The 26476-nt window shown below is 45.0% G+C and overlaps 1 protein-coding gene across 3 annotated transcripts in view; it reads right to left on the bottom strand.

Moving 5' to 3' along the window:
• Positions 1–26476, bottom strand: part of GPR50 (G protein-coupled receptor 50) — a 119279-nt gene that overhangs the window by 41775 nt on the left and 51028 nt on the right. The window contains exons 3-4 of one of the 3 annotated variants that reach the window (XM_080554034.1): positions 14354–14615; positions 11892–12304 (exon numbers count right to left, since the gene is read on the bottom strand). The exons of 1 other annotated variant lie outside the window; for it this stretch is intronic. The gene's annotated coding sequence lies outside the window, so the exon portion shown is untranslated. Of the gene's footprint in view, positions 1–11891; positions 12305–14353; positions 14616–26476 lie in introns of those variants that run through there. One more of the 3 variants, XM_080554035.1, reaches the window with a different exon arrangement.

The raw sequence follows: 26476 nt of genomic DNA, 5'->3' as shown, positions 1-26476 counted from the left end.
GGCTCTCAGATGTGCCTGCACTTTATTTTTATCACAGAGCATTTGAGCCAAGTGACGGGTACTTCACAGTCCAGTTGGACTTTTCTGTAGGGACCCGGTGGGACAACATCTCTCCCACACTGAGCTTTATGGGCACAAAGGGATGACTCCAGATCATGACTCCTCCCCAGAGTGGCTTCCTTAGAGCCCACAATTCCTTCCCCAGACACCAGAGCAGTAACCAGGCCTCCCTACTGAGAGGGTAAACAATTATGCTTGGAGTCCCATGCAGATTTGACTTGCCCCTTGTTGCAGTTTGAAGCTTAGACCGTCTGCCAATGCTGCAGAAAAATACACACACTCAGCACAGCAAACGTGGCTTTTCCTGCAGGAAGATGCAAGGGGAAGGCATCAGTGTGCTTCCTTCCCTCCCTCCCCGCAGCCAACCCAGCCTCAGCTCTCCCTCTAACGCCCTTGAAACACAGACGGTGCAGTGGGTGGCACACCTCAACCATCCGGATGCAGGAGCAAAGGTGATGGGAGGTGGTTCCTCGGGTTGCCCAGCACCAGGGCTGTTGACTGATGCGTCAGGGCAAAAATTCCTTAGCAGTGAGAGCAAGAGGGGCAAAATCTGCCCCTCTTTTTTTTTTTTTGCCACTGTTTCTCTCACTGGGATCTTTTTCACTTCTGTCCTTGTTACTTCTGTCCCGAAACCCATTATTTTCTCTTGGCTTCCAGCTATCCTGACAGCAGCCAATTTACCAAATTAAAAACTAAATGTAAACAAAGAATCAAAACTAACAGCTAGCAATCTGAACAAAAAGCATAACAAAGTAACTATACGCAAACAAGCAGCTTGCAGAGCTAGCAGAAATTGAGAGATAATAATAAAGAAAGGATGCAAAAAGAGGAAAAGCAGCATTGGTAACTTTGGTAGGGCAGTGCAAAAGCACCCAGCGGGTCCAGGACCTGCACCATCCCTGGGACCTCTCAGCTTATTGGGAGGATTTGATGCTTGCTCCTGCCCACAGCTCAGCTCAAGATTGACTGGTGTTTTCCCTCTTTACCTGGAAAAATCAGTGATGCTTGGATTTCATTAAAGCACCTGGTTCTGCATAGATGTTTGTGGGCTCAATCCCCTAAGTCCTTCTGGCTATCACAGACAGCAAGGTTGTGGCTGCAGTTGTAAAAAGATAAAATATCTAACTACCTTAGAGCTAGCCTGATCCAGTGTAACAAGAACACAAGAACTCATTGGAAAGCCTTGTTTTTGCAGACATTCGAACTCAGGAGCAAAGTTTGGTCTAAGAGCTCATCTCGGGGTGGATTTAGAGCATGGAGGAGGGGGGACGTGCAGGGGGTGGCACTGAGGGGACACCCAGACCTTCTGGCACACTCAGCCAGTGCACAAGTCACAGAAGTCACCCTGCTGGGCTCAGGAGCTGCCTGCGCAGCCCAGTCCCACGCAGCAACTCCTCCCAGAGCTGTGCTTTCTCCTGGGAGCATATTTTGAGCTTGTTTAGTTAAGTGCATCAAAGTGAAAAACAGACAAAAGCATCAAGAAAAGGAAGACAAAATTAGCTAGAATGAAGCCTCTCTGATCAGAGTGGTGTTATAAACGCCTAAGAATATTCATTGCCCACCCAAAGAATATTTTCAAAGGAAAGCAGCGAGGCTTTGATGCCTTTGGAGCTCAAGGACTTCAGCTTTTTGCTTGAACTCCTTTATATTGTGTTTCACATTTTCTTAAGGGAAAACACAAGCACCAGAAAAGCACCCTTATCCTTAAGTGTGCTGCAGCAAAAGAGATGGCTTCATCTCCAACTCGGAGCTGAGAAGTGCTTTGCTTTTCAAGAGGTTGAGGTAAACAAAAATTAACAATCAAGGGAATCAAAATGCCCAAAGGCTCTTTACTCACTGCTGAAGAAGTTCTATGAACAACCCCCCCCAAAAAACCAAACACCTCAAACTAAACCACAGCTGTAGAATCACAGGTATTCAGGCACTCACGCTGCAAGAAGAGGAGACACAGCAAGGGAAGATGCTGAAGCGTACCACCCTGCCCATAAGAGCCAAGGACAATGCCCTGCCGTGCACCCGTGAAGCACAGGCATGCGGGTGGCAGCACCGGGATTTTCAAGCAAGTTGGGGACAGCATCTCAGGAGGCACTGCACGTACCTGGCTGGAGGCCAGAAGCACGAATATATCAGCAGGAGACAACCGTGCAAACGGTTTGCAAACAAGTTGCTACATAAATCAAAGGCCACAGAAAAGAGTCTTATGTAGGGTGAGAAACCCCATCCACAGCATTCGTGGGCGGCCCGTGCCCAGGAGGACCCCAGCTTGGGTTTGCCCCCTATCCACATGCTATTGTCATGTCCCTAATATATTTGGTCCCAAATCTCTGCCATGGCTGAAGTCTAAAAGGCGCTGGCTCCTGCCAGTCCTCAGAAAGCAGCAGATGGGAACTACTGTTCCAGTGTTGTAGCAAAAAAGCTACAAAAAAAAAGAATGCTACAAAATAAGTTAAGCCCTTGTTTTATTATCATGCGCCACCAGATCTACCTTTGCATCTTCAGTCAACTCAGCTTCCACAGCAGTCAGATATCCTTTGATACTCTTTGTGATCAAATGGTCCTCTAAAAGGATGCGCCACACAAAACCCTTTTAGATAAAGAGGCTTTCAATATCTAGCCTCATAAAAGATATTTGAAATAACTCAAAGTCATTAGCAAACCATTCTCAATCAGCACTTAATGAACAAGAACACAAGAGAACTATTACCACAATTAGCTGCTATAATAATTTCACATTTTCTTTCGCTAAGTGAATGAAAAATAAAGCAGCCACAATTATTTAAGGTATTTATGTGGATTCTTGCAGCCCTCACACGATTACTCAATTGGATGACACGGTGGTTTCATCTGACTGCCCAGGTGACAAGGGAAAGAGGCCCTGGGGGCAACACCCTGTGCATCTTACAGAGAAACAGACAAAGAGGGGTTTTCACCTAACACAGGAATCAGAGACTGCTATTTTGGAGGCAGGCTATGGGATCAGGTGTTGCCTTCACCAGCAGCAATAACACCAGTGAAGTGCCATTGGGGTCAAATCTGGTGTCAGCCTGCTCAAATCTCCACACAGCAAATGGGTTTCTGGTGATGGGATCCCAGTCGCATCCTCTGGAGAAGCCCTGTCAGAGAGCTTTCCTTTGACCACAGCTGCCTCTACAGCAATGCCTCCACAAGGTCCAGAGTAAAAGCTTATCACCCAGAGAAAAATGACCAGGTCTTATTTTAACCTGTAAGGTACCCCACAGATTTATAGGCCATCCTTAACTAGTCCCCTGTATGCTTCAACCTCTGGGTTTTTAGAGAGCAATCTGCATCTAGACCCTCATTTCCACCTCCTGCCATTGGCTTTCCATCACCGCCCCCACCAGATTCAAACTCCAGCCACCACCAGCTTCTGGAAACCACCAGAAAGCAGCACTGCTCTTGCTAGCACCCAGCACAGCACCCTGGCAGTTGCCCTTGCCCCTAACTGTGCCTGTGCTTACCTCCCCTTGGTGATCAGCAAGGCGGTGCTGCTGCAGCAAGGAGGGTTTTAAATCCCTCCACTCTTCTGCTCTCCAGTGAAGTCCATAAACCCAACGATCTGGGGCTGTTCGATGGCAGACAGACAGCATATTGAGGCTATTAGCAAGAGTCAGGTAACAACAAACAGCATCCTGCTATGAAATTAAATGGAAATGCAATAAAATCCCCAAACAGGAAAATATGCAGATCGACATGAACTTTGTCACTTTGCTGAATTAAAGCACGTTTAGTGACAGGGCTTGTTTTTCAGATGGGAAGCAACAGACTTCTGTAAGACGTTGCTGACATCTGGACATAAGCGGTTTTCTTGGGAATTGACAGTGGAAATGCAACAGATCTTCTAGAGGACATTGCTTCCTTCCATTCAACGAGATATCTATATTTTAAGACAAATTGAAGTTTTAATCAAAGTTCTTATGTTTGTCAAAAGCAGCAGTAGTGACAAGTGCTCATTGGTTGCTGGCTCGTGCTGAGCCAACCGTTTGAATGTTATTCTGGTTGATTAAATTTGCATTGCTAATCACAGAGAAGCCATATGCCTCGCACACCTGTAGAATACATCTCTGGGCTTTGAAAGGTTATTAGCACACCATTATGCTTTGGCAAGAAAGGGCTTTTTTTCAGCATGGGCATGAAAAGCACCTGGGGATGCAGAGGGATGCACAGGTCCTGGCCACTTGTCCTGCCTGCGGCCCCACCACAGCCCTGCAGACAGCAGGCAAGGGGAGGAACCTGCCTTGGCCTGGGCAAACACCCTTCGGTTCCAGCAGTGACATGCGAAATCTCACTTCAGAAAGAAAAAAAAAAACACAGAATGGTTTGTAAAGATAATGTAATTGCTGCTCTATCTGGCTTCAGCTGCCTTTTAAATGTCTTGGCTAAAAATTAGGGGTTTGTTTTTCCTGTTGTCTAATTAAGAATTTTGTCATCACTTGAGATTGCTGAAATTACTGTTTTCTCCTTCAGGAGATATTCCAAAAATTAAACAGACTTCTGCTACTCCCATTAAGACTTTGTAGAGGGATTTTTATCCTGATTAAGGCGTTAAAAATTAATGCCACGCAGACAGCTCCCTTTGGATTGTACAGACTGCAGCTACTGCCTGTCTCCTCCAGGTATTTCAGCCAACACTGCCTGTAATTAACATTACGTGTCTTAGCCACTGTCTTCTTCTCAGGGATCTTTCAGCAGAGCTGAGCAGGGGCAGCCCAGCCTGCTGTGAAGGCAGGCTCCAACACCAGGCAGAGGGAGCCTTGCCCTCTTTCTGGCACACAGCTTCATTAGCAGTGAGACAAACACTACATGGAGAAAATTCAGCATGCATGGGGCTTTCCAGGCTAAGGCTCCTGCATTGAGGTCACCTCTCAGCATTCACTGCCACCCCTGCGATATCCAAGCTGAGAAACACCAGTTACTTTTCCCATTTAAAAGCTGCTGCCTGGTAAGGGGACAAAGCATTTCGGGAAGCCTAGCTGAGCTAGCACTGCATGCAACATGCGTGGGCAACAAGGAGGGCGTCTGGTCTCAAGATGGGAAATCTCAGCAAGGAAATCCCACAACAGCCACAAGATGTGGGCAAGCACTGCTTCCTCCTGTTACCAACCCCCTCCACCACAGTCTTGCTATTTAAGAATTACAAGCTCCACTTCCCTCTGAATTTCCAAAACTTTACGGGGCTTATGGATAACTCTAAGCACAGCCGGGCACAGCAGTTCCTCGCAGCGATGCCTGAGGAAGAAATGTGAGCTGGCGAGTATTTATTGACAAACACATGCTCTCCTTATTCCATGGGTATTTGTGGTATTAGACAGACAGGAGGACAGATAAGCCTGAGTCCATTTTTCCCCCCAAACCATGCTGGTAATCCCAACCCAGCAAAAAAAAACCTCAGAGGCCTGCAGAGCCAGAAACATAGGGGGATCCCAGTAGGACAAACGCTTTTTTCTGCGAACCTTCAGGATGCAGCGACCTGAGGGGCGCATCCAGGCAGCAGCACCCAGAGCAGAGCCGGGGTGCTCCCTGGGCTCTCTCTAAATTTCCCCCGTGTAGTTTTACAAGACTAAGGCTGAAATCAGGCTCAAAGGCAATGAAAGATGGGCAAGGACTTTAAAACGACTCCCTGCAGAACACCCAGCCAGCTCGCCATGCACCCCCCTGGGGGAACAAAGCAACGCCTCCCCGGCCACAATGTACCCTAAGCTCAAGGGCACACGAAGTTTCAGCACGCAGATCTCTGCTCTCCATTCTCTAAACGAGGAAGGACCTTGAAAGTGCTGTTTAAATTTAATTTATAGACAAGAAACCCAAAGTTTCCTAAAAGAGTACATCAATAAATTAGCATCAGTTTTTGCTGCCTTGTCAAGGATTAGCGGTTTTAATCCACTTCAAGCATGAATTGGGAATTGGAAAATAGTGCTGAGATATTAATAACAAGTAGTTTAGTGTGTGCCCTTAATTGCTTAAATTTAAAGGGCTGGTAGGAGTTTTCATGCAGAGTGGAAAAGAAGCTGAGTAGATAGAATAAAAATGCTTTAATGGCATAACATACCTAAAACTTTCTGGCTACAAAGCCCAATTTTCCAGAGAAGGCTGGCTATTGTGTCTCTCTGCCATGATTAATAAAAAGGAATCAATGTTTTAATTTAAAGGGTGGATCTTAAGCAGACCTCCTCAAGTGACATGAAAATAATTGTCTGCACCCATGCAATGCACCCTGTTTTGTGGAAACAGGGATTTAAGCTTAGATTGTAATTACTTGTATATGCTGCATGTGCTGTTAATGCTGTTAACGCATAACATATCTGCATGACTTGTGGGATGTAACACGATAAAGTGAAAACCCACACGTAAATCAATGTAAAGGCAGGGAGGTGGTTTGTCCAGGGCTAAGGAACTGGTCTTGGGAACACCAAGGCTCACGTCTCTCATCTGTAGAGACGTTCTACTGCAGATGAGTCCTGTGGGCTCCCTGCAGCCCTGTTCTCCCAAGATAATACGGGGCTATAGAGACACCATAGCCTAGTCCAGGGGTAGTTGCAAAGGCAAGTGCTTCCCAGATTTGGGAATATTCAGCTATAAGTTCTGAAGGAAGTGATGAAGAAGTCAAATAAAATCCCCACCTGCAGGTTTTCATCCTGAAGAGCCACACAAGAATGAAGACGTGTGCTCTGGAATAGTCCCCAGGTCTTTTACAATCCTGGAATCATTTGCAGTGTCATTCTCCTATGCCATATCATACCATTCTCTCTGTGCCATCTTAAGCAGACCTTCCTACACATACAGGCTGGGGATAAGCCTTCAAGCCTGTATTAATTCACATTTTCCCTGTGGTTGAACAGCGAACAACCGGAGCCAAGACCCTGAGATCTGCTACATCTCTGCTGCTGGTTGCTATCTCCAACCATTCCCCTCATCTTTCCATCAGCAGCTGGGAAGGAGGCCAAGGATGCTGCCCCTGAACCATCAGAAGTTGCCTCTCAGGCCCTGTGAGACAGTTTTGGGCTCATCCCATGTAGCAGGTGCTCACACCCCTTTGCACACTCACACCCTCCCTTCGGATGTGATACCTGTGCATGCAGAGGCCTCCAGACAAAGCACGGTGCTTCTGGAAGCAGCAGAACAGGTGGGGATAAAGTAGGTCAGATGCACCGAAGGGCTTTTAAACTGATTGTCAGTGCTTCAGGGAGCAAATTAACATACCTCAAGTTCTTTGGAGAACACCCACAAGGCCTGTTCCCTAGCACAGCCCCATATATCATCAATTTAATAGGCATTAATGGGCTGGTGCCTTCAGAGCATTTCATCAGCACAGACATTTGCCCTTTGACAAACCACTTTGATCATTTATGCTACTAATTATTTTTAATTCAGAAAATGTCATATGAATTGTTTGAAATGCGCTGTGTGAAGAGCTATGGTATTGTTGATTATCTCCCTTCAACTTCTGTAAAACAGCTGGCACAAATTTGGTCCAGGCATGTAAAAAAGGAAATGCAATTAATATAAATTGAGCTGTAAGTTAGTCCCCTTTCTCCTCCCAGATAACAGTAGATGACATTAGGATAAGTAGCACAAAGAAGCTCAGACAAGACTGCAATAGTACAGTCATAAATCACAATGTCTTGACATAACCTCATTTACAACACACTCCTCATCCCCATGGCCCTTGCCATCACAGGAAAATGCAGAGATGCTCCAAAACCAAGGACAGGTTGCAGAACCAAAGCAAGGAGAGCAGAGACCATGCTCATCAACAGTTGTTTTCCAGTGGCAGGAAACAGCCCGCCCTTTTTTGTAGGCAGAATGACAACAGTAGGAATCTCATCATGTCACGCAGTCACTCTGCATTACATTTATAATCCCGTCTTCCAAAATCGAGATACAAGGTTTCATCTCTCCTAATTACAAAATAGCTGTAAACAACCCATTTAAAAGAAGCACAGCTTGACCGAACAGCCACCAGTGGGATGCGCTTCCTCCCCTCCTTTGTAAGGGGCCAGATCAGCTTCCTGCACTTCCAAGCTGTTGACATTAGCCCGGACATAATCATGTTGCTGTCTAGCCAGGAAAGATTGATGCCTATCCATGCTGACAGACATGCTGATGCCTCTTTCCTTAGGTTTCTAAGGTTATGGCTTGACAGTCAATTAAAAAGTTTTCTCTTCCCTGACAAACTGTTGGGCTCCACTGAGTTTTTTTCCTCCCTTCTTCCTGTCTCATAAAACACCTTTGTGCTCTCCCGTAGATCACAAGGACTTTATTAGCAACCTGCTACAGCAGCCTCTCAGATGACTTTATGTTCCTCCACACCACAGAAAGGGCGGGTGGCACCTGCATCTGGGTCCTGCGATGCGGTCCATACCCAGAGTGCTGCCCTCGCCTCTTCCAGCTGGTCATTGATGCTCACAGCAGCGCTGATTGACACCTCCTGTGCTGTCCAGGTTTGCTCTCTCAAATCCTGGGTGGCAAAGCTGCACATTCCTAGCTTCATTCTTCTACCTGTAGATGGCATGGATATACCTTGCTATCTCAAGCTGCTCTCCACCTCAGCTCACTTGCTTAGCAGCATTGTAGAGACCTCCACTTTTAAATATGAAGTGCTATCTAGCAGCTGAAATTAGCTCTCATCAGATGATGCAAAACATCTGTATAGAGAATTTACTTGAAACAAACCTTTTAAGAGTCTTGGAATTACTATTCAAGTTAGAAACTAGTGTACTTTGATTTGCAATGAAATCTTTATGCAGTGAAGATTTCCTATGGCAATTGGGGTTGCCCATAGGCTAAAAAAAATACCAAACATCCAAAGAAATAATGAGGAAGAAACCATTTCAGTGACATTCAAGCTACAGGAGGTATAGTACTAAGCCTAGAACTCCACTGAGACATTCCTCAGCAAATACAGCCACTGAGACGAGGTGTAGGAGGCTGCTCCTCCAGAACAGCTCCATTTACAGCCATGCCAGTGTTATCTTTGGGCCTGTTATGCAAAAAGTATTTAATTGCCTGAAGGTTCAGAGCTGCAGTTAGTCAAAATGACAGGAAGATGACAAAAACCTTAGTGTGACCGCAAGGAAAACAAAGTACCTAAAGATTTCTGTAACTCCCAGCAAACACATCTCCATAATTTTAAGCAGCTTTTAAGCAGCTAAATACCTCTGCAGATCAGATCCCCAGTATCTTTATTTAGCCACTCTTGGAAAGCTTATCCTTAACCTTAACTTCAAAACCCTCAGATTCTTTCCAAAACTCTGCATTTGATTAAAGTAGGAGACTTATTCCATGCAGAAAGCAGATCTCATTACCAAACTTCTTTAATAACTTCAGATGGGGAACCCTCCAGAAATGACTCTGTCTGGAGGAAGGTAGAGGTTATCTGTAAAACCCTGCTTCTTACCATGCCTCTCCTCTAAAGAAAAATAATCAGGAAATAAATTTTGGGCACTCCATTAAGCTGCAGTATTCAGAATCCATTCCTGCAGACTTGTTGGATAGTACCATTAGCACCTACGTGCAATGCACCAAATTAAGTGTGTAGGCAGTCCTGGGGAGAAGTACTGTCAAAGCAATCCGTATGTGCAGTTACCTAGACATTGCTTAAAAGACACAACAGAACTCCTGAATGCATCTTAATAGGTCTCATCTGTTTCAGTAAGACACCAAAATTTTCCACTAAACTTTGAGCACCAAGCAGCTTCAGGTCCCCTCCACTTCTTACTCGGAAAAGAAAGATCATCTTAGAGCAATGGCCATTTGCTGAGAGTGTACCCTTCTTTTACCTCTCCCCCTAAAGCGGAGGGTAGCTGTGCTAGCCGTTGCAGAACATAAGCTGTACACCCTTCTGGAAACAAAAAATCAAATCTGGGCAGACTTCATACTGTGAACACTGCAGAAGTTTGAAGAATGAAGTTGGAGAAGAATAAATGTTAAGTCCTGCATATGTCAGGGACAGGTGTTTGTGGCAGGACTGCTCTGTTGCTTTATCTTCTTTTTACAGTTGAGGAAGGGGGAGCAAGAACATCAAATTAGATTAAAAAGTGACAAAGCGTGATATTTTAATAGTGGCTTCTGTATTTTGAGCTTTGAAAACATATCCTTAATCTTCAATTTAGACACTAACCAATCCTCTTAAATGAGGGAGGAGATAGCCTGTTCATAGAGTAAATCAGGATTTTTATGACTTAGGTTAGAACCACAATGAACTGTATTTGTCCTTTAAGAAAGATAAAATGAAGCAACTGGAATTGCAATTAGCTTACTCCTAACACAAGAATTTATACAGGCAACTTCCCTAGTTGTACAGAGTTACTACATGTATCTTAAAATTCTGCACCAACATCCAACCTTAAGATAGAAAGCCATAGGTGGAAATTGGACTAGAGGCACAACACCCTTTTACAGACCTGTGAAACATTCAGGACTGCGTTTTAGCCATGTAAGATGTTTCAGCTCAGGACAGAATACTGCCAGCAGCTTTGCTTCCCTTTGGTCTTGTGTACCAAGACTTCATCTCAAATTAGCCAGGACAAATTGGTACTGCCTTATAATTTACTAAATTTGAGGGCTCTATAAATACCTCTACTTTGTGCTGTACTATGCAAATTAAATGAATACAGAAATGGAGACAAGCCTCTCCAAGACATTATAAGTACTAGAAAGGACAATTAAATTTGATCTTAGATCTGTATTTTGGTACTTGATTTCTCATCCCTTAATACCAAAATGTTTTTTCCCCACTTTATATTATCAAACTCACTTTCCAATTCTGTCACTCATTAAGTAATTGAACAAGTTGTTGTCCTCTGCATTCATTTATCAGAAAACTGGTTTCTGGCTTTATTTTGAATCCTAGTTGATTAGCTTTTCCATATCTCCTCCTTTTCCACAGCAAATCACCTATCCTAACCTGTCTGTCTAAAAGGGCCTTCTTTGTTCTATTGCCTTCAGCTTCTCACAACCACTCAGATTCTAGGTGACTGGATTCTGAAAAGTCTCCTTTCCTAGAGATTCAACATGATTCAGCTGAAAACATCCAGTTAAAATAGCTACAGATTTACTTGGGAGACTGGAGCTAAATCCTCCAAGCACATTCAGGGACTGTTGCCAACGGGCTTTGGGCCTTACAGCTTTTTCTACACGGTCCCGTGCATTTCCCAGCACTGATGCCAGGTTTCACACGCATCTTGCAGCACACTGGCAAGGTGCTATAATAAAAAAAGCCAACAAACAGGGCTAATTACTCTGAAGGTTGAAAGTGCACACTCTGCAGAGGTATCTCATGTTACTTACACTAAATGTTCATGTCAACACCGGATCTACTATAGCTGAAACATCTTATATCCGTCCAGTGCCATCCTAAAGCTCATATTTTAAATATATGGGCACATTGTCCTATCATCCCCCTAGCAGAACTGCAAAAGCTTTTTTTTAATTACTATTTGTAGTAAGGTACAGAGAATCCTTTGGGCTGAGCCATTCTCAAATACTTCACATTCTCTGTCTTCAATGCAGTTAAACTGAAACAACACAAATGCTAAGGGCATGGAAGGTCTTGACTACTTAAGGTGAACCAAGTTATAATTTATTTTTGTCCCAGACACATGCATTTCTTGTGCTTTGTGATGCTGATAGCCACTTATGCAGGGCTAGCCCGAGTGTTTTGAAGAGCTTGACCAGCATGTTCAAGGCAGCTATTTACCAGGAGCCTGCACAGGGGACATAAATCCCTCCTGGTGTCTCTTCCACTGTGCCCATGTCTCTGAACATCACAGAGGTGCCCCTCGTTATAGTCAAATATCATACCAGTATCTCAGTCAAAGTAATATTGTGGGCAACCTAATGGCAGTGATAATCTTCACAACCATCAGTTGAGTGAAGGTCTTGCCCAAAATTAATGGTCTGCAAGCCTTCCAAACTCAGCTACATGCTGCTGGGAAAGAACAATATGGATCTTCAGGAGTCCTTCATAGAAAAGAAGTGGCAAACTTGCAACACAAACAACTTACAAAGTTAAGCTAGAGATGCCAGACAAAGAAAAGCTTAGAAAAAACTGCCTCAAGAAAGCGGATACTGGCGTTGACCACTAATGCCCCAAATCAAGGAAGAGCTGTCAGGTTCAGGAGCCTCAGAGGATCTCTCTCGCAAAGGGGTTTGTGGAATGAGACCTTGCTAGCAGTGATCTTCACTGCACCTGATCATTTTCGGGTCCCACAGCAGAATGATTTGGCTGAAAAGAGATATCCACAGGCATTAATTATTACTCCATTTCCCCTGACACCAATTAACATCTATTAACATTGAATTCCGACAAAACTTGGAATGCTGTGAGTGTTCCAGAAGGCTGAAGAAAAACACTCTTCCAGAATAAACAGATGTCCAAGAAGCCATAATCTTGCATAGACCCTGAGCAAAATCATATTAGCAAAGGCTAATGTGGGGGGCACAAACATGAAAGGATTAAAAGAAGAAAGGATAACTAAATGCTGATCAAGATAACTTTCTTTGTTGTTAGATTACTGGCTCTACTAGCAGATAAATATCACCATGTTGGTCAAATATGCTTCACTAATGTTTTTGACTTAAGTGACTTTGTGACTCCTGCTGTTACAGGACATTATCATCAAAAGTCAGCTCCACAGAAAAATCAGTGCAGATCTAAGCTGATTAAAAGCCCATTAACTGGTAAATCACAAGAAGCTATGGTAGATCATCCATCATAAACCCTCTGCTATTGCAAGCTAAGTTCAAACAAATCCCTCTCGATTTCCCACAGAGATAAGGAAGACCACACAAGGATGGATACCACCACTCAGCTGGCACATAGCAGTAGGCTTGACAGGTCTGGGAGCCCCAGGCCAAGACTGCAAGTTCACATGAGACCTGAAATGAAGATACCAGGTCTACATAGCTTTGCACTTGGATCTAGTCCTTCCATAGAGCAGTAGACACTCATTTCTCTCTCTGCCAGTAGCATTGTCAATGGAGGAACTTGCTACAGAGAGCCAGGCAGTGCTGTACGAATTCTCTTCATAGAGATGTGCTGAAAAAAGTGCTGTAGAGTCTTTCCTTGCTGAACCTGCTTATACACCTCCTTTCCCTTTTCCTGAAGATATAAAAGAGCATTGAAACTGTTAGCCTCATAGCTGGTCACAATCTGCTATTTTATGCTTTTCCTGGGTTCTCATATTCAAACAGTGTCCGAGTCTTGCGAACTTTCAGCATAACCTCCCCTAACACACAGGCTCTCCTCTACCTCTAACTTCTAACTTTTTTCCTCTACCTCCACCCAAAGTTGCCATTCAGGCAGCTGTTTCACATCTGGATCACTGACGTACTGGCATTGGCTTCCTCCTAGCTTGGAAAACATGATCTTACCCTACACCCTTCTGCAGAATGAGTGCATGATAATGACCTGCACTAATGATTGCTCTTGCCCCTTCTCCCATGCTATTCCTTGTGCTTGGAAGAAGCTGTTCCTACATTTCCACAAACCAAATATCACCCTCATGAGCCTTTCACGCAAAAAGCCTTTCCTGTAGGACCACCATGCTCTCTTAACAGCCGTCAGTGTGCACAGACCATGATGCTCATTCCTCCTTCCGTATTTCCCATTCTTTGTCTCACCTGAGTTGCCTTCTTTCACTTGTACTGGAACATTTTGGGGGGTGAAGGCCGCGTTTTGTGAATTACTGCATTCAGCACAGTAAGGTTCCACTCCCTAGTGGAGGACACTGTGTCCTACACATACTTTTACTGCAGATCCTCATTTCTAGATTTATAAACTAGAAAAATATTGTCAGGTAATTGAAAGAGATTGATAGGTAATACACAGATAGCTGAACTGCAACTTCCACAGTAATTTCTTTATCTGCTACAACTGTATTTGTTACTCACATGAGTGCCAACACAGCAGGAATTAACAGGCCTGTCCTCACTGGCACTGCTGCTTCTCATTCACACAAGGGCTGGTGGACAGAGCCAAACGTGTCCCCCGGACTGCTGGATCTGCACAACACACCGCCCTTCCAGCTTTCAGTACCCCCCTCATACAGGATTTATTCATCCAGAAGTTGTGACAAGTGAGAATTTCCTAACACTGGAGCACATCCTCCCTGCAGCATCATCACTGCGGGTTTTATTGGCTTCTCGTGTTCAACAAACTTCACCCCTCCTGAAGCAACAGATCCTCTTCCTCCTTACAGAGCTACCCAGGACACGTGGACACAAACCACGGAGCATAAAAGCACGTCTCCACAAGGCTCATTAAACCTGTCACCTGCTGGGAGATTCCTTTGCTAGTCAGTGAAACGCTGCTTTAAATTCTTCCCACAGCTGCGTTGTGTGGAACCAGCCAGGAGTAATTCCAGCGTGTAGGCTGTACATGAGGTAGGAGCTCATCGGCTTGCGAGGCTGCTGAGCACGGGTCAGATGCGATGCTCGCACACAAGTGGATCCGCACACTGAGCACGACGGGCAGGACAAGGCAGCCAGCTCAGGAATCCTTAGGGAGAGGCACTGAGCAGATTGCAGGACTGGGCCTGTCAGGAATAGATTCAGGCTTTAGAGGCATATGGTTTTACTGTGGGAAAACATCTGGGGCCAGTAATGGCTCTGATGATATCTCGCTGCTGTCCTCCTTTCCTAGGGTAAGTCTTATCCCCATTAAAATCAACGGGAGCAAGGAGCAAATTCAAATAGTTCTTAAGGAAAAAAACTTTTACCAAAAGAAGGTGGCCACCTGTTAAATCTAGTTAAAAAAAGCAATTCTCTTCCTGGCCTGGATGCTCACATCCTCAATCACAGCTGGACAGGGCAATAGTAGGTTTTATTGTTGTTTTGATTTTATTTTTTAAGTGCCAGAGGACTGGCCTCTTCTGAGAGGTCCCAGACTGACCCCAGTGGCTCTGCTGCTGCAGACCTGCCCTGCCTTCAAACACTGGGAAAACACTTTCTGCTCAGTCCTGCTAGAAACAAGCTCCATTTTATTTACTAACAGCAACTGAGGAGGCAGGATTCAGACCTACTACAGTAGAAGAGAGCCAAGTCAGCACACAATTTCAATTACTTGGGTTAGGCAACCCGTTTCCATTACTGCTAATGGGATTTATGCATCTGTTCTGCAGAGCGTATTACTGAAAATCCATGCCTCATTCTGACCCCAGAAGTTTTTCTTCCCACATATAGCTTTAAAAAAACAATGGAAAAAAAAACAAGTAAAATGAACACTGCATTAATTGCTGCTTTAGTTTTGGACCATTTGCAACACCTCTGCCCTATGGAGCTGTATGTTTTCACTTCAGTAAGTGTCTGCCCCCACTCCACTGGCAAAGCTGTTGCCTGAGGTACTGCATCTCTGCACTAGGTTTACACTAGGTTTATATACAACCTGTGTCAGCAGGTTTTGGAGGATAACCCTCCTTTTATACCTCTGCCTAGCTGGTGGAGGCCAGCACCCAGCCACATCACACGTGCAAGGCACAGGAGCCATCACCCCAGGAGGCGCTGGGGAAGAAAAAGTCCATTTGGTAATGCTGTGCTGTCACTGGTGCTCAAAAAGCTCATCGTCCTGTTTTGTGGTGCTAAGAAAAAGTTAAAACTTCAAGTACAACAATGAAAGCAAGAATGACAGCACCTCTTTGGCTTTGGGATGATTTTCAGACTAGCTCTGTTTATTAAATAGGAAACCTGACGTGGCCACCTGTTTAGCAAGCCTCTGCAAGCGTCTTTCTAACCTTTGTATTCTATTTGTCTAAATAGTTATACACAGGAGGGCTCAATTCTACCTGGAGCCTTAGGGCATCCTGGAAATTTTAATACAAAGGTCAAATTGAGAAAAGAGTGATTGTGCATTGAAGCCTCCAGTGAAACTCACAGGAACAGTACTCCTTCATGGGCTGCAAGAGGGGAGGGTGTTGCGGATGAAATTCTGGAAATTTTGTTCTTGTTACTATTGAAGACCCTGGCACAGCTCTAGGCAAAATTGCAACAGCTTAAACACCTGTTGGGCACTGCAGAGAAATCAAATGGTTTGGGCTCAAGCTTGCACTCCAGGTAGAATTCAATTTCTAGAGTGGCCAAAGAAGCAGAAATCTCATCTTTTTTAAATGCAATAAAAAAGAGAGCCTTTTACACCCCTACGTGATAGGCAAACGTGGTCTGGGCTCCTTGGTGAATCAAATCCTCTACACTTAACTCAGTCTTGCAGCAATCAAGTCCAGATGAAGCTATTGCAAAACACTGATGGGGGACAAATGCATGGCCAGAGGCAATTCAGACCAGAAAGAATGAAAACGAGAGCTGGAGGGCTCAAAGGTGCAACTGAAACCAAGCTAGGATGAAGGTAATGAAGAGTTTGGTTGGGGAATGACAGACAAGCAGGAGACCAAGGTATAACAGATGGAGAGGAGGGAAGGACATGAAAAAGGACCAGAAGACCTGACTCTTGTCCCGGCTTTCCCTGTACCTGCTGTACAACTGACTGTGGGGGAAGCAGCTTGGCAAAAAGGAAAGAGCAGGGTCTGGCCTGCAAGATTATCCACACTGACTGTGTGTGAAGGAAGAACTGAATGTTGGCATCCTGGAATCACAACTGAGCCTGCAAAACTGGCAGCAGAAGTCATGGGGAAGAGAGTCTTTGCACTTGTTGCAAGAAAACTTCTATGGTAAAAGTCTGAGAAATATCTAATCTTAAAAATGAAAAGGCTTACTGGTAGTCTGGTCATGTTGAAGAGAACCACGCTTCCAGGCACATCACACAGAGCTGCTCCTGGTTTCCTGCCACCAGCCATCAGTCTGCAGGACCTGTTACACACAATACTCCCCAGGCTCCCCTTACAGGCTTTACAGAAAGGGAAATGCTGCTGCATTGCAGCCTTGTGCTGAGTCTGCTTCTAAGTTACAGTCTCTTACAGCAGTCTCTTCATTTGCTATTCCCAGCAAGGAAGCACTGCAAGCTCAGAGGCGTGATTTCAGCAAGCACTCTGTCATTCTACACCAGGAAAGAGCAACCACTGCTGATCTCTTAAGGACAGAAGATAATCGGCATCTGTCTGCTGCCTTCCCTCTGAGACCCAGCTCCCTGAGAGCACAGCATGTACAGGCATCTACCGTGAATCAGGAGAGTTTGGGGGACACAAGGGACTGCTGGCCTTCTGCAGTTACTTCATGGAGGTGTTAGAGATTTCTTCTGCGATCTGCAGCAGGTGCTGCACATAGCAGCTTCCAAAGCCCCCAGTCCTCTTCACACTCCTCCACTTCAGGTCACAGAAATCAGCTTAAAGTCAGCAAGGAAAAAGAACGTGCTGTCTTCCAGCAACTAAATGGGACGTGCCCTAGCATGGACAGCAAGATTGAACCAAGATTGAACATAGCTTCCACGTACTGTGAATCAATAACTCCCTTTATTGGCAGAGCTTACCAACCTGATGGCTTGCATGGGGACTCTTACTGTTGCATTAATCTGCTGTGTGACTGCAGAGCAGGGAAAGCAGGAGGGGTGAATTTGCTCAGATGCTCCTGATATTTATCAATTAACAAGAATAAGTCATAAGCTTTATTCCCCAAATATCTTTGCATATAGAGAGCTGCAAAAATCACTGCTTTAAAAGAGGAAGCAGCCCCAGGGTCACATGCATACACAGCCAAAGAGTCTCCCCCAGCAGCAGGATTTCCCATCCAGGCTCACTCCAGCAGTACAGAGCACAACTGAAAGAGGAGATGTACTACGTGAAGCAGATCATTTATCTTCCTGGGAGAGCCCTGGCAGATTCCTTCCATTTCCATTTTTAATTCACCACCAAATATGGTGAATTAAAGGGAGGCAGCGAAACCTTTCTGGTGGCAGGGTGGATGAAGGAACAGCTCCTTCATGTTTTTAATCAACTCTGCATCGAGTAATGACAACAGAAAGTTCATCACCCCTGTGAAGTGCTCCCTGACTCTCTGGCTGCCATCAGCCAGGAGCAGCACGGTGCCCCTTGCCCCAGGGAGGGCTCCATCTCCCCCAGGGACACCGCTGCCACCCCTGAGCCACCTCCATCTGCTTCTAGGGTCCCAACAAGGAGCCAGCCCAGGGCTCAGAGGGGGGTTTTCCTCCTCACCCTTGCCAGGAACCAGGCAGCTACTGCTGAAGCGAGCACCCCAGTGTCAAGACCCACCTGATGGTGAGATGTTGCTCTCGTGCTCGTGGTGCTCAAAAGCATCTGGGCCTGGCCTGCCTGCTGCCAGCTTTTAAAATCAGCTCCAGCTGCTAAAACTGCAGGCACTAGTTTAGCACCTCCCAGAAACTGAGTCCTCACATCTGAAAATTAGTCTCAGAAATGAAATCGTGACCAAGAAAACCACAAACTGTGCTAAGCTAAGGCAGCAGCACATTCTCCTTTTTAATTTAATTTTTCCTTCTTAATTTTCCTGAGCTTGGCTATCCCTGAAATCTTTTACTAATGAAATTACTTGAGCAAATTTCTCAGGAGACAGTCAGCATCAGTCTTTTGGCACAGGGGATTTCTTTTAAGCTGAATTGACTCTCCTGTGTTCAAATCAAGATCTGCTGCTAAATACTGTCTCCCCCAAAGAGCAGAGTATAAATCCAATAATAAACACAATGATATATTTACCAAGGAACTAGAGGGCAAAAATAATTGAAATGATCTGTTCCTAAATATATTCCAGGGTTGGGAAAGCAGAGTCTTTGCTTCCATTTCTGATTAAAGTATTTTTTCCCAGTCCTGGTGTCCTTTAGGGACTGGTTTAGCACGTAGTAGGAAAAATAAGCATCAACTCTGTGGGTACTTCTTACCAGCCCTTCGCTTGCTCGGGGAGATACTGCTCCCACAGCCACTGGTTTTTATGCTGCCCTGTCTTGTGCTGGTGGACCAGGATGGGTTCAGATGATGCCAGGAGCCCAGTTTGCCACTGGTATCTCCCTGTTTCACCTCTTTGGACTTCAATGAGAGCAGTGACACTATAAAAAAGATCACAGCAGTCAGCACAAAAAACATTCCAGCCGTCCACTTGATTAATTTTTTGCTAATTAGGCATGGGACTACAGACAGTATTTGTTTTGTCTTGCTACAGACACTTTGTGGGAGCAATAAAAGCGGCCCTACTTGGAGGAAAAGAAAATATTATCTATAGGAAGTGTTGCTGCCAAAAGCAAAAAAGAAATTCTTCCCAAGTAACTTCAAAAGACGTGGGTTCAGGCAACAGGTCACCATTTAAGTAATTCAAAAGAAAAATAATAAAACCATAACAGCGCTATCCAGACAGTCAAATAGATTTCATTAAGGACTTCAAATCAGGTAGAAAACTTGAAATGGAAAGTTAGTATTGACTTGCAAGATTTGAAGTTATTTTACTGGAGTATTTGCTTTCAAAGTTGCATGCAGAGGATCAGTTAGCACAACCTGATGGAACCGCACCAGTGCCCACATGTTGATTTGGGGCCAAAGCCGGGGGAGAATCATGGGGTGAGGTGCAGGGGCCGAGCAGAGCTCCAGCTGGGAGCAGAGCTGCAGGCACACAGTGCATTGCTTCTAACCCAAGGACAAAACCGTGGCCAGTCAGAGCCTAAAAGGAGGCTAGAATGAAAAGCTAAGTGCTTTAAAGGAAGAAAAGTAGAGCGTAACACTGCTTCTGCCCCACAGCCCATACTGGATGCAAAGGACTCGATGCTCCAGAACTCAGCCCACTGCTGCTGTGCAGTGAGGTTTGTGCTTTTGTGACAGCAGACCTCATTTCCCACAAAGCAAAAGTACTGCATGCTAAGGTCATAAATACTGTGCCAGACACTGGCCTGCAACAGAGCAAAGCACACCGAGGGCTGGAGAGTCCTCTCATAGAAGGGTGATAACCCTGTGATATTTATGATTTGTGTTAATCATGCTGCCCAACCAATGCATTAAAAAAATCTAAGTTAAAACCTATTAAAAGCAAACCAAATTCCCTGGCAGCTTTCCCAAATTCACAGAATTTAACCCTGCCTTTCTCTGAGCTATCCTTAAAATAAAAACCACAGCCTTTACAAGCACATGCATCCAGTTTAATATGCAAGTGTCATGAAAAGCAGTGCTCATTTCTGTAGACAGAAGGACACACATGCATTTCCCCTGAATTATTTCCTGCCGTGAAGGCTGCAGCATCACCACAGCTCGCCCTGGTCCTACCCTGCAGTCACAAAGCAGGGTCAGCCCTCGAGCCTCCAACATGCACATGCTGCTCTCCGCCACTGCTGCAAGCAAGCAGGGCACTAGGAGGTTTCCCAAGCAGCATTAGTCTTGGATCAGAGGTTGTGTTTTCAGCCCTTGCATGCTGTTACACTCAGATCACAGCCGACGCCATCACGGGCCTCTTTAATCCTCCCAAGGATGACATTTCTTGTGAACATGCCCGGTCTGCATCCATGCTGGCAGGGCAGCCCAGCACACAGCTACAGTTATCTGCTCACACTGTCATTTCATGAGGGGTGTAAGCTGGCGTAAAGGACCACTTACAGGGAAGAAAACAGGGAAGAAATGGTTCTTCCCCACTGCTGCCCGTCCTGTACTGCGAGAGAAGCAGTACTGAAGGACTGACTTCTATTTAGAACAGGCTGCAGCGTCACTCCTTCAGCACCAAGCTGGTTGCCTCTACAGGGCATGGGGGTGACACCACCATCAGGACAGAGCATCCTTCAGGTCCCTGTGCTCGCTGAGTTTTCCATCCAAGCTGCTTTACTTCACCTGAGCATGATAGATTCAGGAGTCTCATTTCCTTCACTTTTTCCTCATACAAGGCTTCAGCCACACCAGCAAGCACTGTGTTATCCTCACCAGAGCTCAGACAGGTCAGGGCCTTTCAGCAGCACACAGGTCTTATCTGTGTCCTTGGAGGGAACAGGGAAGAAACATGCTAGCCTTGGCCAACAACTTCACCAAGGATCATGAATAAAGCCTTATAGAGAAAGCCCTCTGGGCCATGCTGTTTTGACAGATACCACAACCTGATCAGTAGAGCCATCCTTCCCAGCAGCTCTGCCCTGGCAGAGGCCGCTGACACTGCACCCTGTGCCCAGGCGGGTGAGGATGGGCTGCCACACTTGTCATGGTACCAGAGCCCCCAGACCTCCTAACAGCAAGCAAAGCGCAGCAGCCTCAGGATAATCTCTTCGGAAGAACAGAGGCTGATGTGGTGGTTAATTAGCTGGAAGGAACACAAATTGATTGAGAAAACCAAAATAAAAAGTAACAGAGCCAGGACTGCTCACCTGCCATACTGAAGAACAAGAAAGGACAGGAAAAAAGTGTAAGAAATGTGGAGTTTAGTTTTGTCCAAGCCACGAGGAAAGGGATGGAAACACAGCAGGGTTAAGGAAAAGTAAAATGCTGCATTAATGCACAGTTTCATTCTTGTTCTCTTGGCAAAAAATAGTTTTTGAGTAGATCATATCTGCTTTGAGAAGCGTTCCTATAGAATTGATTTTTAGGGTCTGTCTACACTCACATTTCTAGATTGTTTTACAGACGGTTCTGTCTAAATTATTTCTAAATTGTTTGTAGTCATTGTATAGACTTCAGATGGTCTTAAAGCAAACAGGCATGCTTTTACTGCACTAAATTAAAGGTAGCTTTGAGAATATGTTACAGCTAGTGCAATATAAGTGTTCAGGTCATCTGTAGCTCTGTACACACAGATTAGTGCAATGGTTTTAGCATTAGTTTGCACAGTTTTAAGCCTTGCAAAGGATTCCCTCCCATTAGGGAAAATCCATGCAGGTCACATCAAATTAGCAGGTGATTTCCTTTCACATCACCTACAACATCACTCATCACATTTACAAAATACAAGGCAAGAAATGGACACAATCAGCTTCCAATTTCATTTTATTTGCTGAAATTTTAACAACTACAGCAGCAATTACTAAAAGTCTCAATTCTCACCACTGGAAGGCAGAGTGGTCATAATACTGACTTCTTACTTGTAAATGACTGGTAGATTTTTAAGCAGCCTACAGAGGAAAAATTAGGCATTTTCTTATCCTGTGAGATTTTTTTTCCTTAGAATAAGAACATGAAACAATTGCTTTTTTTCCCCTACTGAAAATCCAAATTAACTTGGTTCCATGTTTACCCAAATATTTCCATAGCTCCAAACAGGCCATTTACAACTCTTTCCGGTGTTTTCCTGTTCTCACTGGACCTGGGTCAGTATTTTACCTAGCTGAGCCAAGATGCAAGTCAATCTTTAAGCCCAGGAGAATTTCTTCACCCAAGCTGTGCACCTTCATTTTACAACCCTGCTGTACAGCTTCATTTTCCAGGCACAGTCTCAGCTTTGCCCTTAGCTGTGCCACATGAGTCAGCCCCTGACTAATTAAACTCTGGTTTTAAGTTGGCTGTGTATTTTACTTACCACCTATTTTGTAGTAGGCATCAATGCAATTCAGAGAGTTTCACACCCAGAGCAGTTCCAGCACTCTCACCTCATCGAGACATCACTCCTCCTCCTGCCAGGATGGGCAGCACAGAAACAAGACATGCTGGTCACAAAGTCATAAAAGCAATTAAAATAAACTTGGAAGTGGACTGCCTGGACATATTTCTTCTTTACCTGTGCAGCTTCTTTGACTTTCTTTCACAGAGGTAATCCTACCAAGAGGCCGCCTACACAAGTGCTACAAAAGATGCTGAAGGGCTCTTTCCTTCCCGCTCAGCAAGCTCACTTCTCCATGTCTGATCCTTGCTGATTATTCTTAAGTGACCTAAAACCAGGTTGTACATGAGCCTTTAGACTTCCTCCAGATATATTCAGACTTCAGAGGTCTTTTCCCACCCAGCTGTGAAGCCCTTGCAAATACAAACACCTGGGAGAAGCTTTGGATTGCCAAACCTGAGATCCTAGCAGGTTCTGAGAGCTGGTGAGGGGTCACCTTGTTCCTTGTTTTGAAGTAAACCACACAAGGTAACAGCTAGTCCCAAGAAAGTTGGAAAGTGAGAACAAGCTATCAAAAAGGTCATTTTCTACACTAGCCTATATCAAATAAAGGGCTGTACAAATCATTAATCTCTTGAGTGAACACAGATCTGTTGCCTTTGGACTCTGACCATCAGTGATGGAGGGGACTTGTGCACGTCAGGAGAGACATGACACCCCAGAGGTCACCTGTGACACCCAGGCTTAGCATTGCCACTGCCCAAAGGGCAAGGTGACCCATTTGCCTGTCCTTCCAGTCCCCCAAGTGATTTCTTCCACAGCACAACCCCACACATCTCTACCCCAGCCGCAGTGCAGCCCCAGCCCATAGGCCTTCTTGGCTCATCATGAATCAGGTCTCAGGATACCTCTTCACTACATTTGCATCTAACTCAGGGCAGGAACAGAGGTGGCTTAAACTAGTTCTCCATTTTCCCTCCCAACCATGCTCTCATCCAGTGATGGATCTTGCCCCTAGAGTACTTCATTGTGCCATGAGTTGGTCCCAAGGTAGAGTTTAAATGCCAAAGTGCCTATCCAATCCCACCCCTTTCTCTTCATCAAAAGCCAAGCCTTATGCAGTTGGATAAAAACTAATTCCTGATCATGAGAATGCAAGAGAACACGTGCCTTAAAATACAGCTCAGACTGGCCTGATTTCTCACAGCCTGCTTTGTACTTGCTAGTAATTGTCCCATTCCCTGCCTTAGAGGGTTTGTCTTTCCTGGCTCCAAACTTCCTGGCCTTGGCCAGTTTATTTAAGTGTAAAAAAGGAGGTGGCACAAGTCCTCTCTACCAATAAACAATATAAAATTAATATTTACTTTTTTTTAAGCTGAACTTGTTTGTTATTTTTTGTGCATTCTATGCTTTCCCACAGGCCACATTGCTTTTGCAATTCTAAGTCTCTGTCCTGGTTCACAAAGTTAGGAGAGCAGTCGTATTTGTTTTTCTTTTGCTTAAATGGATGTAGAAGTCATCGAAATAAACAAGATATGCAATAGGCTGTCAGTAAACGACAAGGAAAAATTTTCTTGCTGGTTCCAAGAGTCTCTCATGATAATCCTTTGTAATTTCAGGAAAAGTCAAACAAATCTTCACAATAAGTTGGAGACTTTGAGGTTTGAATGTCCCTGAGAAAGGCATAGAAACCTCAGTCCATAAAAGTACTGAAATCTGGGAAATCACTTGACAGTAAGGCATTACTCCCTACTTTTTAAACCATCCACAAAACAAGTCATAGCTAAAGCACGATGTATGCCTCCAGCTCCAGGAAGCATTTTATGGCCCCGCTTTGCACAGAGCCCAGCTCGGTGCTTGCAAGAACACTTCCCTGAGATTACCAGCTCACTCACAATATGCAGCCGGGTTGTTATGCTAAGTCCAAGGCCCAAAAGCCATACTTGGTGACACCAGGCTTGGTTCCTGCCCACGCTGTCTGTTACAGCACTAGGCCCTGGTGCTATACAAAGTACAGACACACAAGATGCTACCTCTGCTCTGCAATTAGTGGCTGTCTGGGTGCATCAGGGCTAATCGCAAGCTAGGGCTAACAGGTCAGGCCCTGTGAAAAAAGGAGATACAAGAAGTCAGGAAAAGGCCCAGATTCTCCAGGTACTGGGGTGTCAAATCTCTCATGCCCAGCCTTCCCAGAAATATTCAAGCACACACAAGCTACCTGATACAGAATAGAGATCTAAGATCTACCAAATGGCTCTAGAGTTTAGCAGGGCTACTCAATGCCCAGCACAAACCCTGTCATACGGGCTTGCCTGACCTCCCCTGCCTTCATTCCTGCTCTTTGCTTTAACTCCACAAAACCTAGAACAACATTTCAGTGGTCTTAGAGATACTAGCTCACCCTAATTCTCTGGTGCCCTCTGGCCATTCCTCACCGAAGATATTTCTGGCACAGTCCTGACTAGCCATTGTTCAAAACAAAAGCATTAATTTGCCAGAGAGCAAAGACAAAAACTGAACTTAAATGTCATCATCTGAGCTGTACAGTTCAGATTACCATTGGTAATCTTGTGTGCTGCATAAATCCTGTTAGACATCAGAGAATCTGCAACCACATTCATCTTCAGGACTCAACTCTGCATGAAAACAGGTTGCACAGCCCCCCAAAAGAGCAGCCAGTAAGCAGTAAGATTATTCCTATTACCAAATACTGCCTCCACTGAATTTAGAGAGTAATCTCTCCAGCAAGCCAAAGAGACATAAACCATACAGTTATATACGTGTAGGAAACAATATAGCTATGTATGTGTATGTGTCATAGTTATATACACATCACAAATCCACATTCAGCATTTTACCCAGGCTTTACAGCAGGCCTGAACCCAGCTTGACTGATCCCCCCAGACACATCCAAAGTGCCTCCAGGTGAAGCTGCTCTGGCCCTACAGTGTAGCAGCCTACTTACAAGCACAGATCCCTGCTTGTGAACTGATGGGGCCTTTTAAATTCCGTGTCTCAACCCCACAAGACAGTCAGTTACAGCACTCTGGGACATAATGAAGACAGACACTTTGTTAAATCAGCTGTACTAATTTAGGACAGAGCACAAAGCCACATGTGCTTACACTAGACAAAGCTCTCAGTCCCAAAGATGCTATCTGAAATCACAGACAACTCCAGCACTTGAAACTAAACGCAAGTTTCTGAACCAGTGCCTCCTGTGGCTCAGCACGCAGGGGGCTGACACTCAGGGGAGACAGTCTACATGGGCTCTGCTTCCCACAGCCTGGGATCAATACACACGCACACACACCAGCTCCTACAAGCTAAAAACTTAAATAACCGCATGGGAACCCTTCGACAAAGCCCTAGAGGCCCTCCTTGGTATAGAGGTACAAAAAATTCCAAGGAGGCTGCAAGTCTTTTAAGCTTATTGAGGTGTAGGACATCACAGGGAATCATCGCAGTCTGAGCTTGACCCCAAATCCGCTCGCAAGCATTGTGCAGATGTCAGTTCAATACCAGACTGCTCCAGTGGCATCAAAGCTCTCCAGAGAGACACCATGACCACCTACCACGGTCTGAGAGCTGGCAGAGAATAGACAGAGGAGAGTAATGCTTTGCATCCAAAAAAAAGAGCTAGTATGATCTTGGGAAAAAAATACACTCTGAAAGGCATTAACTAAGCAACCAGGCAGCAACAGACCAGATAAAACTACCTATTACCCTTGGCAATGCCCCTTAGAAGAGACCAAATCCTCACCAATCCTGGCACATCTAATCGAATTGTAGAGCTGTTCTCTTGATCAGGGTAAAATTTTCCTTGTAACTGATGACACTGATTGATCCGACTCAGTTAATATCTTTTCTCTGAATTTCTTCCATTTAGCACTTTCTTCCGGGATTTATTGGTACAGCACGCACTTGCAAGCAAAAACAAACCATTTCCCATTAAGGCACCGAGAACAGGCTGCTGCTGGCTTGTTTTCTA

The sequence above is a fragment of the Anser brachyrhynchus genome (assembly GCF_964034855.1).
Source record: "Anser brachyrhynchus genome assembly, chromosome: 13".
NCBI classification, from domain to species: Eukaryota; Metazoa; Chordata; class Aves; order Anseriformes; family Anatidae; genus Anser; species Anser brachyrhynchus.
This window is presented reverse-complemented; position numbering and strand designations above follow the sequence as displayed.